This window comes from Diadema antillarum, unplaced genomic scaffold, assembly GCF_040938485.1.
Source record: "Diadema antillarum isolate AM-2024a unplaced genomic scaffold, OU_Dant_1.0 seq00001565_RagTag, whole genome shotgun sequence".
In the NCBI taxonomy this organism is placed as follows: Eukaryota; Metazoa; Echinodermata; class Echinoidea; order Diadematoida; family Diadematidae; genus Diadema; species Diadema antillarum.
In genome coordinates this window covers 136,977-156,650 of record NW_027272288.1, presented here as the reverse complement: position 1 = coordinate 156,650, position 19,674 = coordinate 136,977, and the positions used below count along the sequence as shown (strand labels likewise).

General features: G+C 37.5%; 1 pseudogene; it reads right to left on the bottom strand.

Moving 5' to 3' along the window:
* Positions 1-13,772: 13,772 nt before the first annotated feature.
* The window catches only part of LOC139710785 (uncharacterized), an 83,070-nt pseudogene continuing 77,168 nt past the window's right edge, over positions 13,773-19,674 (bottom strand).

Below are 19,674 nucleotides of genomic sequence, written 5' to 3'. Positions count from 1 at the left end.
TCTCGTCACCCTTCCACCTCCTCCCATCTTTTACAGATCACTTTTACAGATTAGCATCATCACAGAACAACGCAAAGCTCATAGCATTGTGCACCCATTGCACTGTTATTCAGTATAATGATAGTGAAAGGCGACATAGAGATGTTCCATTAAGGACGGACTGATTTTTGCTAACACACATTTCCCATAGACACCTGCCCGAGTGTGCCATCTTCCATGACAAGTTCTGCCAAGATGGTTCTCTGCATTCCCAATGTCATATCATTTTGTAAATCCTTTCAACCAAATCAAAGTGTTCTTTATCGTAAGGTTTATCTTCAATTTGACTTTGTTGCACATTTTTCTTCCCACGATCATGATGATATGACTTCTTCATACGGTCGTGTACCCCATGAAATATGCATTAATCATTTTGTTAATGCGTTGGAACAATTCATGTAATTCATGACATATTGTCAAATTTTGTAATATTGTCAGGATTGTATTGAAAAGGAATATAGAACTGAGCTGTACTTACCTGAATTGAGATGAGTCTCTCTCTCTCTCTCTCTCTCTCTCTCTATCTCTCTCTCTTGCTGTCTTTTTGTTTCTCTCTCCCGTCCCCCTCTATTTCTCTTACTTCTGTTTACTGTATAACATCTCTACCAATAAGATTTTAGCATACACGCGTATTTGAACCTGTTACGAGCGAAGGAATAATGACATTTACGCATTTTAATGCCAAGCAAAAGTATTCCAAGGAGCCGTATATTCATATATGCATCTGTTTGAGTGTGTATGTTTTGATAAAATAAGTATGACATTGTGAGCATAATATCACTTATTGACGCATATGTATTCTCCTAGCTCTTTAGATTCTCTTCACATAAAGGATGGTACAGTATTGGTGGAGATGGGAATCGGGCTTTCAATTTTTTTGCAAGAAACCAAGAAAACACTTATGAAATAGTACAGGGCATGCCATTTAAGAGGAATTCAAAGTTTATTTGATAAAAATCGGGTTTGGAATGACTGAAACATCCAAAAACAAAGTAAAACAATGGATTGTATTATAGAATTTGCTCTGTTTTTGGATATCTCAGCCATTTCAAAATCAATTTTCATCAAATAAACGTTGAATTCTTCATGGAATTACATGCTCTTTCATATTTCATTAGAGGTTTCTCATTATCTCACCCAAAAAATGTTAGAAACCTGAAATTAGGTCTCAACCAAAACTATACTATCCCTTTAACGTTACCAAACATACCAAATGTTGTAGTCTTTTCATCCAGCGATGACGGCAGAGAAACTTTTCAAGAGCCATCGATTTCCATGTGCCCTATGTTTATCGTTTTGACTCCTGGGCGATTAAACACTTACTGCAACATGATGCTATTGATTACCTCTAAAGAAAATTCCATGAATGTATTTCGAATCACGCTTGCGAGCAGAAAAAAAATGTCGCATCAAGCCTTGTTGTAATGGTGGGAGTGACCACTCTGATGGCCGAACCTGCCCGTGCCGTATCGGATTCTTCGACACCGACTGCCAAAGAAGTGAGTTTCTGACAAATTAATGATCTGAAGAATACATTATACTTAAACCGTTGTAGATCACAGTCCATCTCCTTTGGTCTTCTGTTCTTTCCTAATAATCGTTCCGTATAATGTCAACATTGCATAATAATGTGCAGATTTGCAGTCGAAACTAATACGCAGTTAGAAACGCTTGTCGAAATAGTGATTTCTGGTACCATTTATAGCCCTGTTTTAACAGACCTTATACCGCAGCAACGTTGCGACAACGTCCAGAAAACAAAATTCCTCACGTCGTACAATAAAACAGCAAGAGATAAAAAAACCCACAAAAAACAAAAGTTACTGCGACAACGTCCCAGCAAGCTTTTGCGGGGTTCGTTTTAACAGGCACGGTTAAAGAAGAAGAAAAAATAAAAGAAGAAAAAGGAAGAAGAGACATTACCTTGATGAAATACCTATCCGGACGTTGTCGCGGTAACCCTACCTTGAAGGGTTCTGTCAAAATGGGGCTTATTAGAGAGCAAAAGATTTTTCTACAAACGATTTTTTTTTTTACTTACCCTGCTCCCCCTTGTAAATAGTCTCTCTTATGAAATAATGCTCCCATCTCTTCCTCCCCATCCCTCCACCTCTTTTTCTTTCTTGTTTTCTCTATCTCTTTTCTTCTCTTCCCCTCTCGAATCTTGCAGGACTCCCTTCGCTGTTCGTCACGGAGCACACCAATCGTCAAATCATGGTGTTCGATCTAGATAGCTTTGAGTTCGAGGAGTTCCTAGCTCTGGATGACGTTCCTCTGGCAACTGCCTTCGATAGCGTGGAGATGAAGCTGTACTGGGCCTACCTGTCGGCGGACCGTCGAGTCTGGCGGTGCGATATCGTTACAAAGAAGAAAGAGGCAGTCTCAAATGGCACGGAGTCCTATGGGGGTAAGGACAACTCAAACTTTAAGATTTTCAGAAAGGTAACCTCGCTTTGTGTTATTTCTTTATAATAAACAAATATACATTTATGGAATTTTACAATTTTATTCGTCCAACCAGGTCGTAGTTCGAGACTGAGTAGCGTTAAAATGATATCAAAAGTTCATTTTGATGAACATTGATTTGCATAGTAACTTGAACGTGAAAAGAAATTAAATAGCTCTTGTCGTTACGTCACCTCTGTGTAACCTATATTTTACAAACTATGTTTGTTTGTTTGGTGGCTTGCTTGCTTGTTTGTTTTAAGGTTTCTCTATATGATAATCGACACATTAATCGTATGAAATTGATATTACACAATGTACATCACGATTTCATCACTTTAGTTCCCATTTCAAAGCATTATTACTACAAGGTTCCACAATTATATTCTTTTCAGTTTACTTTGTTTTGCTTACGCGACCTTATTCTCTGTTGCAAAGGAAAGTGAAATGTCTATGTCCTTTTCGAAAATGAAATAAAATTTCAATTAAGCTGAATTGAATATCTTCTATATCTATTTATATTCTTCGAATGCTGTTCTTAGAAACCTTGATGAGAAGGGCAGGAAAGCATGGAACTACATAGTGGCTTAAGTTATTTTTTTTTCAAAGATGTTATTTTTTTATTCTTTGTTGGGATTCTTTGTAATAACGTTGTCCTGTGTTTGCGATTGGGTGTGTCAAACACAAGGTTGGGATATTCATGATTGTTTTCCAGAAGTGCAAAAAAAAAAAGCGCCGGATTGCGCAAGTGGTGCACGAGAGAAAGGAAGAGAGAGAGAGAGAGAGAGAGAGAGAGAGAGAGCCGGGGGGGGGGGGGGGGGGGGGGCTCGAACCCTTATAGCTGTGCTCAGCGCTGAGACTTCGGATCGGCCCTTCTTACCGGCATCTCAAAGGTAACGTCGTAACGATGTAACCACATAGCATAGCCGACGAGACGAGAGAAGTCATGGCATATATCGCCTGAGCCACGTGCTTGCAATTGCGTGACACACATTGGATCCATGGATGTCAGACAGATCGGAGTTCCCGACTGAGCATGAGCAGAAAAAGGTCATTTGTACATGTACTAAGGAAAAGAAACAAGAATCTCTCCTTTGAACCCATGCTACGTGCCGCAGAGCTCTATCTCAGGTGTTTATGAATTGCTTCAGCAAAAGACAATTTGATTTTTGTCTTGGTATGCATCATTCCTCAATCAAAACAAATCGAGCGAGCATAAGTTCGCAGTCGCGTTCAATATTTTCGGCAGCGAATACTAGGTGTTACAAAAAACATTCCCTACTTTTGATCCTTAATAGTTCGAAATCTATGCATCAGGGGGGTGTTTTATCAAGTTAGTCAGCGCTGACAAGTTGTCAGTCTCTGACAATTATAATAAACAGGCAGTGATCAGAGCATCTCAGCCAATCAAACCCAAGGATTTTGCTGAAATTGTCAGCGACTGACAACTTGTCAGCGCTGACTAAATTGATGAAACACCCCCAGGTAACACTGTCATTGATATGAGTAATAGCTGAATAGTGTACAATTTAGTTAGAGGTGATTTGAATATTAGAGCATGAATAGGTTTCGTTATATCCATGATTGATTTTAAAGACAAGTTCCAGATTTTAGTCAAATTTGAACCCTCTGTACAAAATTGAACTTTACACAAGAACCAATGCTGTGTATGTGAGTGTGTGCTTACAATGATACTGAACAATAGACATGAATGCCACGAATACCACCTTTTCAGAGCTATGCTGACTAGGCTTCTGGACTCTTGCTCCAAGGAACATGAATGCTTTATTAATAATTCATGATGGGTTGCCCTGGGCACTGCTAGTCTGAATTTATGGTAAAGGGTAAAATGCATACACTTGGAAAAAACAAAAACCAATAGCACACGTTTTCATGTGCTTGTATACGCTACATTTCAGGATGAGTAAAGACTATTTAGCTGTAGAAGTGGAATTTCTCATGAATATGTAATAGAGCATTCCAATCATGGCCATTGTTCAGGACCATTGTCAGGGTGTTAACCACACACTCCCATACACACCCATTGACTTCTGTGCGAAATTACAATTTTGTACAGGGAGTCGAAAACAGAGCAAAATCTGAAACCGAACTTAGAAATAAATCTTGAATTTAATGAAACTGATTTATGCGCTCATTTTTTTAATTACCGCCAACAAAATTGTACACTATTCCGCGATTGCGCATATCAATGTCAGTGTTATCTGATATATAGTTTTTGATCAAAAGTGGGAAATGTTTTTTGAAACACCTATAGTATTTAATGTGTAGAGAACAGGACATGCGAACAAAAAAAAAAAAGGAAATTGTACTCCTTTGACTGTAAAAATGCTCCTAAACACGAGGTAATAATACGCAGCAGCCAAACACTTACTCCAAACGATTTCCCTTTCAGGTACTAAACCTGGCAAACAAAATTATTTCCTTTTTTTCGCCTTTACTTTTTTTTTTAGTTCCCAAAGCAATGACCGTCACCCGGGGCTCAAGGATGATGTATGTCCTCTACGACGGGGTCATCACGCAGGTACCGATTGGCATGCCGGGATGGGAGATCGATATTCACACCCTTAACAACGATACAAGTAGAGGCGCTGCTATTGCAGTTGATGAAAATGAAGGGTACGCTGACCAGATTCAATGTATCAATTAGTACATTCAGTCATCTGTCGATTCGTTCTGTCGTACATTCCTTCCACTACTCAGGCATTGTTGTATGATTTGGGAAAATATTTTCCAGTCCTCTTTTCATTCCTTTGATTACCACTATGGGACATTACTTCTACGTTCATGTTCAATGACGTGAATATTATTGGAAATGTACAAAAATATCAACAATTCAAGTTACGGAATTGCAAAACTTCACATAGTACCAAAATTGGTGGGATCATGATATCAATATTTCACTTTTCTTCTACTGATAAACGCGAAAGTCTTATTTTTTTTTTCTTCATACAACATCAAAGAAGAAACGTGGATGCGTCGCCTTAAGGTTTGCGTTTGAGCAAAATCTTGTGGCTCTGTAGTTACGAGATTGTCAACCTAAACATAACTTCTGAGGTTTTATATGCGCACAAACCAATAGGAGAGTCGTCGGTTATACTAGTATCATCTGATTTTAATTCACACGTGCTTTTGCGACCGATATCACTCTTCTGAAAAAACATAGAAAATGAACTTCCTTTTTCCAGTCTGACTTTGATAACTGTCAAACACGATTTTGTTTGTCTAATGCCTATCTGTGTAGACCCACTGAAACTTGTTGGAAGCTAACTTGAACTTAAACAAGACAGCTATTCATGCTTATCTCAGGGTTAATGCTCTATCATCGAGCCGCAGGGGGTGTCCACTCACGTCACCATCGGGTGGACAGAACTTGTTTGAAACTTGTAGATAACTATATGGCAACAATGCATGTAAAATCTGAATGCATTACAGAACAGGTCTATTGCTCAAGTGCATCTCTCTTAAGTAATTCTTTCCTTCTCTCTCTATCTTTTCTCAGGATCCTGTTCTGGACTGAGGTTAACTCGAGCAATATAAACTGTATTTTCCTGAACAGCGAGTGGCCCTGCGAGACGATCTTCACATACACCATGTCTCCTATTTTCGGTCTTAAAGTAGATCACATCAGTGAGTCTTAAAAAGAACTCGTCCGCTGCTATAAATGCATGACACTATTTCTATTCATAAAAAGGTTTTAGTCAGTAATTGTTATTTATGATTTGATGTGATTTAATTTTGATTAGATATCAATTGGGACTATGTAGTAACAGGGAATAGATATGTACATCCCGTATAAGGGCCACCCCCCCCCCCCCCCCGCGTAGACAATTACCCCCTGCCATAGAAATACTGGTTACAAATGCTAATGTTAGAGTAAAGATAGGGTAAAGGTTAAGCTTAGGCTTAGAGTTTCTGTTACGGCTAGGATTAGGTTCAGGATAAGGATTAGGGTTAGGGTATGGGGAAGGACCAGGGGTAATTGCCCAGGGGTAATTGCCCTAGACCCGGGGCGTGGGGGGGGGGGGGGGGACACAGGGGAGCTTGGGTCTAATGATGTATTTTAAAGTCCTTTATATCAATTTTAAACATAATAATTGAAGAATTATCAGTACCATGCAACGTACAAACAACACATCTGCTGCAGATCCCGTGTCAAAAGATTCACTTTTACCAACGTTCTTGCAGGAAACCTGCTCTTGATGGGCTCCTACGATCGGCAGGACGAACCCGCGTACATGGACTTGAGCAGTATCTTTGATAATAACAACGGAAGCGCGAGCAGTGAGAGTGATCCCCTCGTGATCCCCCTGACCTGTGGGGAAATGGGAACGGAAAACCAAGAAATCCTGGGCGTGGCCTCACTCAACGATACTTTCTGTTGGATGCAGAATGACGGCATCTTTGTGGTCACAAACTACACTTCTCAGTCATTCCAGGAGTGTAATTTTTACCCCATTCCGCCAATGGAAATGAATGTCACTCAGCAAGCATTGAGACTGCAGAGAATGGCGATCGGTAACATTCATTGACTCTTCATTCAGCTGTGCCAGCACCTACACTGATGGTAATAGTAAAGTTAGATGAGTGATTATAACCATCGAGTGTTATATGCTCTCTTACAAACCCGCAAAAAAGTGATTCGATACTTTCGATTTCAGAGCTCAGAGGGCGAATTCTAATCACAACCTATATTTTATTGTGTGTTGATGTTCTGATGATGTGTGGCGTTTTAGCTGGAAATATAATAAATACATATTGATCTTTTAACTTTTTCGGAGGCAAAGAGAGTTTTGGTAGTAAGATAACACTTGGTCTCGACTTTCTATCTCGAAAAAAAAATAGGAGAAAAGAAAGAAGGTAACAAATCAGAAATCGGAAGCTTGATGGAACGAATTTCCATATGTTAACATAATCTTAAAATACATAAAGCTGTAGTCTGGAAAATATTTTAGAATGAGAATGTTGTTACAATCATGAGAATATGACGTGAGCAAAGTTCCTTCATTATCACGTGGAAAAATAGCATACTATGCGTGTATTTCTATAAAAGCTATTGAAAGCTTTTAAAAGCTTTAAAAAGGTATCTATACACTGTATTACTAAGACGACATCCTTATAATCTCCATCGGAGACTAATAGATACTTACAACCAAAGTGCAAATATCTATTAAGAACTTTGCTCCTACGTTGTAAAACTTTGTCGCAATTGTGACTTAACGTTACACGTTTTCCTTTTAGCATAACCGTAAATATCGATGCGTATGGATTCGTTATAAGAAAAAAAACCACAGTCTTACTCAACATTTTGAATCATACTTGCTATGTCACGCACAGTACAGTAATGTGACACTATGTTTTATGTTTGATGTACGTTATGACTTTTATTATCGTTATCATTATCGTTACATCATAACTATTATCACTATCAAAATCTTGTGCGTATATCATTATTTACATCATTATCGTAGATGATATAATCTTCGTGTTAACATTGCCGCCATTATCTTAATTAGAATAATCGTGGTATCTGAATCGGCAAAATTCAAGTAACTGTATCTTAATAATGTATAATAATTATGATAATAACGTAATCTGAAAAAAAAAAACACCTAAGATTCTTGTGAAGAGGCTGCATGGAAGATATGGAAAAGGCTCTCATCGTTTACGATAGACGGGCATTTTGTTTCCAATCCCCTTAACAAGATCAAAACCCCATACACTATCGGGTGCATGTCTTGAGCTCGACACCCACGAGGCACACAGCCCACGAACCATACTGCCCATAAGTTATAAAGCCCACTCGCTACACGCTATCAAAGTGACCAAGGTCAATGAGTTCGACATCAACTATCAAATTAGGCCTAAGAGCTAGACACCTGGCCAAAAAAAAAAAAAAAAAATATATATATATATATATATATATAAGCACATGAGCTTCATATTGCATCACGGTATAGTGTCGAGCTTGTTGACCTTGCCTCGTTTCAAGCTCATGGGCCTAATTTGCCTAGCGTTGAGCTCACTTGTTTTTGTTTTTGTTTTTTCCTTTTTTATCACATACGGCCTACATGTAATGCATTTCATCAATGCTTGACATCCACGCGTTGAATATACGAATGTGGCCATCGGGTGTGAGCTACTTACGTGGAGTGTGGTCAGTGACAGAACAAACGATTTACGATGTTTTCGGACGCAGAGCAACAGCAAGATTTTTTATTTTTCCAACGTTATGCTCTGATTTAGTCTTTCACAAATCGTCTGAAATTGAATTAAAAGAGAGAAAAAAGATATCAACAACACCTACTATGCAATGGTGCGAAAGAGTTTCAAAAAAGTAAACAAAAAGGAGACTTGGAGATGTGAGCGCATAATAAGTTTCCACTAGCGTGCAGAAAAGTTTCAAATAGAAATATCAATAAGATATCAATAAAAAAAATAATCAAATCATCTGAGTGAAAAAAAAACTAGTTATGGCAAAGAATAGATGTTATTCTATTTTTGATTGATCATGTTGTTCTATTTTAGATTGATCATTCTGAGTAATATTTTTCATACAAAACTTAATATATACAAATATACTTGGCCTTGAGAGTATCTTGTTAAAACTATGAGCCCCGAAGTGAATAGTGCTAGTTTGGAGTCACCGAGGCCCATAGTTTTAACAAGAAACTCGAAACTAGGCAAAGTATATTTGTTTTATATTTTGGATCAAAAATTGGAATAAAAAGTGAAAATCATTATAAGCTTAGCCTAACCCCGGGACGCTCCGTGTACACAGTCACACTGCAACACTGCGTGTTGGGGCTGGTCGCAGTTTAGCCGCACTGCGGCGGCAGCGCAGCGCCTGCAATACGCAACAGTGCGAGAGACCGGAAATTGAAAAACGTAGCAGCCGTGGCACCGCCAGAGTTGCCCGTCGCATGTATCCAAGCGCTCGTATGGCCGCTGCAAACCTGAACACTAGAATTCGGGACCGGACGTGGACGGACACACGTACACTTGATTGTAAAGAAGGGTGATTGTGACATCATTTTGCAAATAGTATATACTATTTGCAAAATGTCGTCATAAAAGTGACGTCATTTTGCAAATAGTACTTCATGGAGTGTCAAACACACCAACACTCTAAAATAGTTCAAAATACCTATAATCACGTGAAGCTCTTTTAACCAATCAATGGAAGACAAATTTTTGATCCAAAATATAAACATATATATATGTATACATATATATATGTATATATATATATATATATATATATATATATATATATATATATATATATATATATATATATATACACTGTACATACACAAAGACCTACTAGTATACAGACTCGTTTGTATATAGGGCATGTTGTACATAATATACAGCATGAGAATTAAGCGACTTCAGCAATACAGTATAGAAGACATCAGGGAAAGTTTGAGGAAAATCGGACAATTTGTTGAAAAGTTAAGAATTTTAAAGTTTTGGTACCACCATCGGTGGATGAGAGGACTACAACTTCTGACGTCACATATGGAAAACGGAAAATGAAATATAAAGAAAATTTTATACTTTTTTAAAAATAAAGAATAGATACTACCCCCTCGACTTCTTCTAATATAATTACGAAAGAGGTATAACGTTAAGTGCTCGTTATTGTGCTTGATATAAAACAGAAGATTTGAATTCTCTTTACACTGTTTCCCTTACCTGGGCCCCGTTGCTAGAAACTTTGCGTTTAAACGCAACTTGCAACTGATTGTCACTAGCCAATCAAAATCATTGTTGCATGCATGTCTTCTTAATAGGGCAGACCCTGAGCCAATCAGAATGGTTATTTCAAAATTAGCAATTATTTGCAATTGATTGCAACTTTCTTGCAACGGGGCCCTGATGTCATAAAATGTTGTACAGTACTGTGCATTCCTGTTATAACACACATGTTAAAGATAGGCCATCCCTTTTGCACTCCTTCCCAAATAGCACGGAACATGATATATTCCACCTGAATGACAAGACTATTGTAAAACTATAACATTTGTGATATTTTGAATGTTGTTAGCCGTTAAGATTCTAATAATGCATCAAACGCTCACCATATCGTATTCTGTGCACTAGGCACAGCTGCATACATTAATCCTCCTGCTGTTGTAATATGATACTTATACTTCGAACAAAAGATATGCATGTTAAAGCTGTCAAAAAAGAAGAATTCACTAGCTTTGCTTACTTTGTTATCGATGGCAACAACGCACCACTTACTGTTCTACATTTGTAAATGTGCAACTCAGTGCATCACACAGGTCTGCAAAACCAGACTAGTAGTTCAGATTTGTAATTTTTTTCGTAGTACGAAAACATTATTGCAATCTTAACGGTCAATTTAACTAAACAAATAAAGACTCTTTGAGTTCAATATTTACAGGAAGTTTCCAAATAGTGTTTTCTTCAATATCTAAGTGTTCTCACCAATTTTTCAAAAAATTGCATGCAAAAGGGATTGGCTGTCTTTAATAACGATATTCCCTTTACAACAAAGAAAAACTCGGGCCCCAAAATTACCATTTATCTTTGTACTCCCATTTTAACTTTTCTAACAAAAATTTCATATAACAAAACAAAACTGCATGTTCCAAGGACTCCTTTACAACGGGGAGTTGCCTGTTGTTTTATCAAGTGATGAAAGATCTCAGGTTTCATTTCCCTTATTCCATTTAAAAGGGGATGACTAGTAACTGATGAGTGGGAATCAGTGGGAATGCGGGGGATGATTGTTCCAATCCTTGTGGGATTCATTACATGTATTATAATTATATCTATTGTGTGAAAATGATTTGCTTCAGAATGGTTTCATATTGAAGTAATGTTTCCAGGTTAGCATGCCTGTACAGTGTCGGGGCGATCGCCCCGACACTGTACAGGCATGCTAACCTGGAAACATTGATTCCCACTAATCAGATAATAGCCATCCCCATTAAAGTCTACCAGGATTTGCACGTGAAGTCACGAAGAATCTTTGTAGAAAAGAGATATAATTTGACATCTGGAACCACCTTTCCTGTACAGTTTGTACTCTTACGTGTACTAACATACAGCTTAACAGTCTGTTTACAGTTAACTTCGTCTAAGTCGACCTCGAACAAGTCAAAAATTTTGGCAAAGAAAATTTCGGCCCTACTGTATGGATATATTACATGTGTGGTTTCTATTGTGTCAGTCGAAATTCACGGTAGTCGAGAGATTTTCATCAGTCCCTCTGGATTCGACTTTTGAGTAGGTAAGGTTGACTACTAGTAAGTATATTTAAAGACACATTCACACAGAGGCACGGGAACTCAACACACAGATAGCGGCGTAGGGTCCTACACACTAACACACATACACACACACACGCACACATCTTTTTTGATGATATTCTTTCTTTTTTTTAATATATATCACCATCAGATTCAACGTGAAACAAATACATTAAAAAAAATATACAGCAGCAAGTGTTCTTCTCACTTGTGCTGCTTATGAATCTTCTTTTTTACATGAGGAGAAACATCCTCTTTTTTTTTTAACAGATTCACGCCAACAGATAATAAAAACACTTATTCAAAAACAGGTGTGCATAAGTCTTATAATGTACACATACACACATAGGGCCAACACACACACAATAGCAAATATCAACAGGAAAAAGAAAATCGTTTAGTTAAGTGCATTGAACAGACAGTTATGAGGACAGGAAAACATCAGACAAATGGTTGAGTTTTAAGCTGTGTTTCACACTGATCTTTCAGACCAACTTTAATTGGCACAAAAAATTATACAGAAATATCATTATAGAGTACGGGTGGAATTACACTCCATGATTTATCGTCCACACAAACAGATAGATAAGACTATAACAAAACAAAACAATTACTGGACAAACATAACTAGAATTCTTCACTTTTTTTCTTTAAATAATGAATGACATTCGAAATAATTTCCAAGCAACATATACTAACCCCCTTCTAGCACGTAATGAGATACAAAAGTTTGTGGTAAATTATTTGCATAATATGTGGCACAGACAAATATATTCCAGAGAAAAGGCAGAAAAAAAAAATTGCACTGTTAAATAGCAGCTAGGAATAGCTAAATATATTGTAAGGTTTGTCGTACACTAGCAACAACCTCAAAACCTTCAAAAAATGAATGCATTCACAAGAAAGCTATGCTGTCCATGATTAAATCAATCTTAAATATTTGTTATTTCCCTTACCAAAAATATTTTGTCTGACAAAATGTCTGGTAGGTCGATAAATTAAAAAAAAAAAAAAAAAAAAACTGTCTTGATGGAAGAGTGTAATATACAAAAAACAAAAACATTCATTCGTATTTTCTAGAAATATTTTATCCAAAACAATATGCAACTTAGATAATTTTTAGATATATTATATCAAAAACAATTTATGCCACATAGAGAAATTTACAATTACCATTGTAAGGACAAATGTCCTTGAAAAAAGGAATAACTAGAACAAATCATTAATAGGGCACTGAAAGAAAGCCCTCCTCCCCACTTTCGCATTCCAAAAGAAATACACAAAGCCAACTGGCATGACACTTAGGTTATGTTTTATAATAAATTGAGAAGGAAAAAATAAGCAGGTGAAGAGAGAAGGAAAGTGACATAGAGAGCGGGAGAGTCATGGTTGTAATTCTGTTACAAGGTGGCAAATAGTCATTATTTTTGTCTGTCCTTTTGCACACTTGTACATCTCCATACAAACGATTGCATGCTTTCTGTATGACTGAGGTCATGTTTTCATCAACATTGCACTCTTTGTTCAACTCTTTGCCCACTCAGCTGCACTTTCATAGGACATTGTGGCAGTTGGACCACAATGGTTTCCCATTCTTAATCCAAATCTGCATATAGGAAAAAAATAATCAATTCTGTGTTCATTGAATAAATGAAATGAAATGGTGGAGCTCACTGGAGCACAAAGAGACAAAAGTTATCAAAAATAAGAATACCCAAGTGGGGATGGGATATTATACCTGAACCCTTGTGGGAGAACAGGGGAGGAGGACAAATTAGATTTTCAAGACATGATGAGAAATCAAGATATATCGTGCCACTAAATTCACCTAATCACAACAAAATTAGAGAAGACGAAGAAAATGATGGAAAGAGAGAAATAAAGAGAGACTGTGGGGAGGTGGATGTGGTCGGGAGAGGACTACATTGTACCACCGGTAGAGGACCAAACAGAAGGGTTGTAGTTAAACCCTCTCGGGAGGTCTTATTGCTCGCAGGTGGGATTAGGGACGTTGCTCCTCATTGCTTCCCTCAGACCGCTCTCGCACATTTCGTCCTCAGTATTGATCCTCACCGAACCACCTGCACCAAGACGTGGGGGGGGGGGGGATGAGAGAAAGAATGGCTCATAATGAGAATACATAATCTATTGATGCCTCAAAATACAGTTATTCGCAGGCAAGAGTGCGTTAGTGGAGGTGCAGCACATTCAAGAGAGTAAGCTGCATCTCCGCTATTGTAGCAAACTTAAAACTGTGCATTATTTGTTTTATGAAACAGGCCTATGAACCTCTATGGGTGCGTACCAGTCCTCTAGCCTACATGTAGAACTTGCTCAAAAGCCAAGATGTTTGAAGAACTGTTCCAAACACTGCACACTGAACATGGTTTACAAATTTAGAATTTGTTTAGTGAATAAGTAATTGAGTGCATGCTTGTAATTAAGAGCACCCTGCTAAAGTATTTACATTGTGTCATAAATGAGCGTGTAGTTATGCTTTTTTGCTATGCGCTTTTTGCATGCCCATGCATGTTATAAGAAAATAAAGAGTGCACACATGACTCATTTCAGCACTTCTGATTTGCTACATTTTTGAATTCTTGAAATAATTCTACAATACTCCGACCTTTCATGAAATATCGAAGTAGACATGAACAGTGTACCACTCACCAAGGGCTCAATTCACATCTTGCATACATTTTCTCACTGACAATCTACAAGTACCACATTCCCATACGGGCAAGATGATACTTTTCACAAAAAGTTTATACCTGTTGTATAACAACAAACATTCACAGATGAGACTTTCGTGAATTGCGGCTGACCCACAATATGTTCATATCTACTGATGACGAGTAGGACCACAGAGCTACTTTTACAGAATCTTAGAAACTTGGGGCTGGGTGGGGTCAGCTTTGAGAGCTTCTATGGGGTCGTGGTGTTCATTTGCATATTTCATCACACTGGTAAAATTACCTGCCAAGTACACTGTACATGTATTTAGAAAATTTGACTATGCAGTTTCTTGGGAGAAAAATGAAAATGAATGAATTTTTGTTACAAACTGAATAGGGAGCTGCTCACCATATTCATCCAACAAAGCTCTCTGTTTGTCTTACTCTCTAAACTGTAATGATTCATAAGTTTTTAATGGAAATGGATTAATCCAAGTTTTTTTTATTGCTTTACACCAGTGAATACTTTACATGATTTGAAGTTCCAATCAAGCTTTGAATTGCTGTACTGTTTATTTTGTTTTAATGTGTCTTATTTTTTTCCTCAGTTTTTTTTTTTATTTACACGGACTTCTCTGGTGCTTTTTCTGTTTTCAAACACAAGCAACATAACATTATAACAAAATTTCCCTTTTAACATATCACATGTGAGGAGCAGTTCAAAACTTTCATCAGATTGTATGATTCTTACCAATGTTTACAACTTTCAGGATGCGAGAGAAGACATCATGCTTCGGGAAAGGATCGACCGCCACCGCCATCATCAGCTGGTCGTACTCGATGTCGGCAGCGGCTTCGTACTCGTCATCCTGGAGCCTGAAGATCTCCACGGACTTGACGCCGTGGTGGGGGATGGTGTAGAACTTGATGAATCCTGCTGATCCTACAGACAGACAGACAGACAGGATAGGCTTAAAACGGGATTATCTCATGTTGGAGAAGAGACAAACTTCTCGACTGCAACTGATTGACAAATTGCCCTACATCAACGTAAGTACGCCAATGATATTTCATCATGGCTACTAATAAAACACTGATCAATTCAGTGCTTATTTATGTCAATGTAGGGCAATTTGTCAATCATTTGCAATGAAAACACCTCGACGAAAGAATTTCAGGAAAACTTCTGGATGTTGAATCAATCCGATGTGGAACATGCATAGCCTTTTTTCAGGCCTCCTGGCTTATGTTCATTCAACCTATTCCCAGTTAGTCTGTTATGGTTGAGAATGATGATGCAAGAGGTGAATGCATAACTGAGTGATGTCGGCCATTTGAATGATACTCATATAAAATCAAACGCTTATTGCTTCAATGTTATCAAGTACACTGCATCAATAACAGTAAAATATAAACAGATAGTATAGAGTAGCTATCTTATTTCTAAGGGTTGTAAGGGGCACATGCAGGGGCCAGCAATATATCGCCACACTTTACATCAATTGTGTTAAGTGAGGTGTCGTTCCAGAGCATCAACCCAGCAAAAAATTGCACGCATGCCGTCTTCCGGTGGAATTGGTTGGAATATTTTTTTGATGATAATAGTTGTGATACATGCTTTTGAGTCAGGTACCGGTCAGACACATGTAGTAAAAATAGATTCTTTACCGAAGGGTAGCCTTTAACACACGGACATAGCTTTGGAGAGTTTTATTGCAAAACAGGTTACCTGTCATTTTTAAACATTTTACACAAGGTTTAATTGCAAAAGAAGGTATGTGCAATTTTCAAACATTTTAAAGTAAGTCTATCATCAAATAGAGGAAAATAAAAACTTTCCAGTGATAACTCACTTGTAACATAACAAGTAATATTCTTGTAGATATGGTAAAAAATAGCCCATATTTTCTTATCATTTTCTCTACTTTCAGCAAATTTCTCAAATCAACACGAATGGAGTTAACCTGCTTTGCTACCAAACCCTTTATTGATTTATTAAAGTGCATTAAGTTGTTACCCTCAAGGCGAAAGAAGTCCACTGAGTGATACTCCTGAACCACACACAAGTAGAGGAAGTTCCCCTCCGAGAAGATGTCCACATCTCCCGGTTGGACCACGGGTACTGTGTAGGACAGGTGAAAAGTTTCATCCTCTGCATTCCACGTAAACACCTGCAAATTGGCAAAATAAAGAAAGCACACACAGAAAAAGTCATCTTTAACTCACTGAGGATGAATTGATTTTGCTGCAACACACATTTCCCATAGACACCTGCCCGAGCATACTCGTCCTCAATGGGTTAAGCTAAAATCACTATTTGTCACGGTTTTGTGTGCACCTGGTACTGGTTTGATGATCAATCAACAGCATGGGTGATCAGAAGGTGGATGGTACTAGATTTCTACTGCTTGAAAGATACATGTAAGTATTATGCTCAATTTAACGAGGAAAAGGTAAGTTTGATAGGACTCATCATCAGAACTCCGCGTAAACGGGCTCTTAACGATCGCCCCTACACTGTACAGGCATGCTAACGTGGAAACATTGAACTGCACATTATTTGAATATGAGACCATTCTGAAGCAAATAATTTTCACACAACAATAGATATATAATGTACTCTTAAATGAATCCACAAGGATTGGAACAATCATACCCCAGCATTCCAACTGATTCCCACTGACCAGGTACTACCTATCCCCTTTAAACTTAAATGGGTGGGAGGGCACATGAATTACTCATCATATCTCGCGGGAACTTTTGCAGAATCACCAGTTTGTCACTGGTAAATTGGCAACTCTGGATTTCAGTGCATCATCAATGTATTTGATACTAGAGGCAGGTCAGAAAGATGAAATCCTTCCGACAAGTTGTTTTTATTGCAACTGATTGACAAATTGCCCTACATTGACATAAAATCGATGGAGGGCAACATGTCAATCAGATCATAAAGGAGTTGGCAAAATCTATTAAAAAATGTGTAAAGTCTGAACGAAATTTACAAGAAAACTTGATATTTTGAGACCGAAATGGGAACTTGATTTCTCCATAATGTGTTGCCAATTCTAAGATCAATAATAAAATTAGAGGCACAGAAGCCTTGAAGAATTCTTCAACTGAAATAGACTAATGCATATGACTGACAAAGGGTACATACAAATAAAGAACATGATTTATTCTACCTCTCAAAGAATTAGCAATGACTGTTTAACATTATATCAAAAAGATCTAAAAAAGGGTCCTTTTTTAGATTTGCTAGCTTCAGGCATTTTGAAATGATACAAGTTATCATTATACAAAGTTAGACAAATTGTCGGCTGCAGTGCTCACCCGAACTTGAACCTCAAAAGTAGCATCGACATCAGTGACACTGATGTGGTCAGCCAGAGCAAAGCCATGGGTGTTGTCATAGTGATAACCTGTGACCTCACGAGCATGCTCAGACTCAATCTCTTGGTGGAAGACGAATTCCTGAATGACAACCCATTAAAAAAAGGAGGAATCAAAATGGAATGTAAGAAAATATACGTCTTTGGTCCAAAAGGGAAGAAATGTAAAAAAAAAAAAAATACTGTCCTGTGATATGTCACGAATGATTTTACGTACGTATGGTATTAGAGGGTCATAACTTATTAAAGTGACTACAAGTATTATTGATCAAACTGTTGATAAAGTTGTACAGGTAGCAAGCCCAGTCAGGGGTAGCCTTTGGATAAGGCCTCCATTCCCTTGAATGTAGACTAAGCGTGCCCAAAGGGGATATAAGTCCAGACCACGTTGGTTAAAGGCAAAGTCAGGCGTAGTAATGTGCCTCAATCCAACAGGAAGTTCATTGTGACAGAAGAGGATTTAAAGGCAAAGTTCACCTTCATATGTGGGTGGATAGAGTGAATGCAGCAACATTGGTATAACACATCAGTGAAAGTTTGAGGAAAATTGGACAATTTGTTCAGAAGTTATGAATTTCTATATTTTCTGTGCAGTCACTACTGGATAAGAAGACTACTACAGTTTACGATGTCACATGTACACAACGAAGTAAGGAAAATATATAGAGTATTCCACAAATTTCATTTTTTGAATAAAGCGCTCATTCCCTCGACTTGTTACTGATATATGTCAAGGGTAATATCATTTCTCCTGCCTTCTAAAAGAGGCAAGTCAAGTTTTCTTTTATCATGCAATAAAAATGAAATTTTGTTGAATTTACCTCTTATTGTTTTTTACATCATTGTAAGCATGAGAAATCACAAGCTGTGGTAGACATCTCATCCAGCAATGGCAGTACTGACTTCAAATATTCATAACTTTTGAACGGATTGTTCGGTTTACTGTTGTGTTTGACCATCCTTTGCTGGACTGAGAGGCTGCATTGCTCAATCCTTTTATAAATGTATAAATGTTGGCTTATCATATTTGGTGCATATGTGTTGGTCAGTTGTATCACAAAACATCCTACCATATAATTATTTTGCAATAAAGCTTGAAATATGAGGTGATATCACTATTTTTTTTTCTCAATAAACAATAACTGCATATAGATGGTTTGGTCTAGAAACATTTTATTATAGCTATTGTTCACATTTTGTTTATTTGACAATACTTAACATTGATCACACTGATTCAACTTCTTGCACTGGTTGTTTCTATCACTAACTCACATTTAAGAACTATTGTATTTTGAAGCACTAAAGCTGGGCTTTCATTTCATCTGCAAATGATAAACAATGCTTTTAAGCTAAACTTATCCTATGATGAATCCAAAATTTCTCATTATGTTTATGTACCTCACTGTCCTCATCGTAGATATACACCTTGGAGATCTCCAAGAGGTAAAGGCTGAACACGAGGAAAGTCTTGTCCTCGATTTGGATGGACTCAACCGAAGAGGTCACTGCGGGAAGTAAGTGCAGAGAATGATTTGAAATTTTATCAATATGATTGAACAAAACTTTAGAATAGGCGAGACAAAAAAGTGGGAGAAAATTCTTGTCTAAGGGAATCTTTCTATTTGCGTCACATTTGTCCCTTTTGCCATGTTTAGATTCCTCAAATATTTCCTCAAAGTGAAGCTATTAAGCTTTGAAGCATTCTTACTGTAAGACATTATTCATACTGCAAAGATATGAATACACAGCACAGTGGATATAAAGGGTCTCTGTTGCAAATATTTCATGAAATCAGGCTGCAATTTCATAAATTTTGACAAC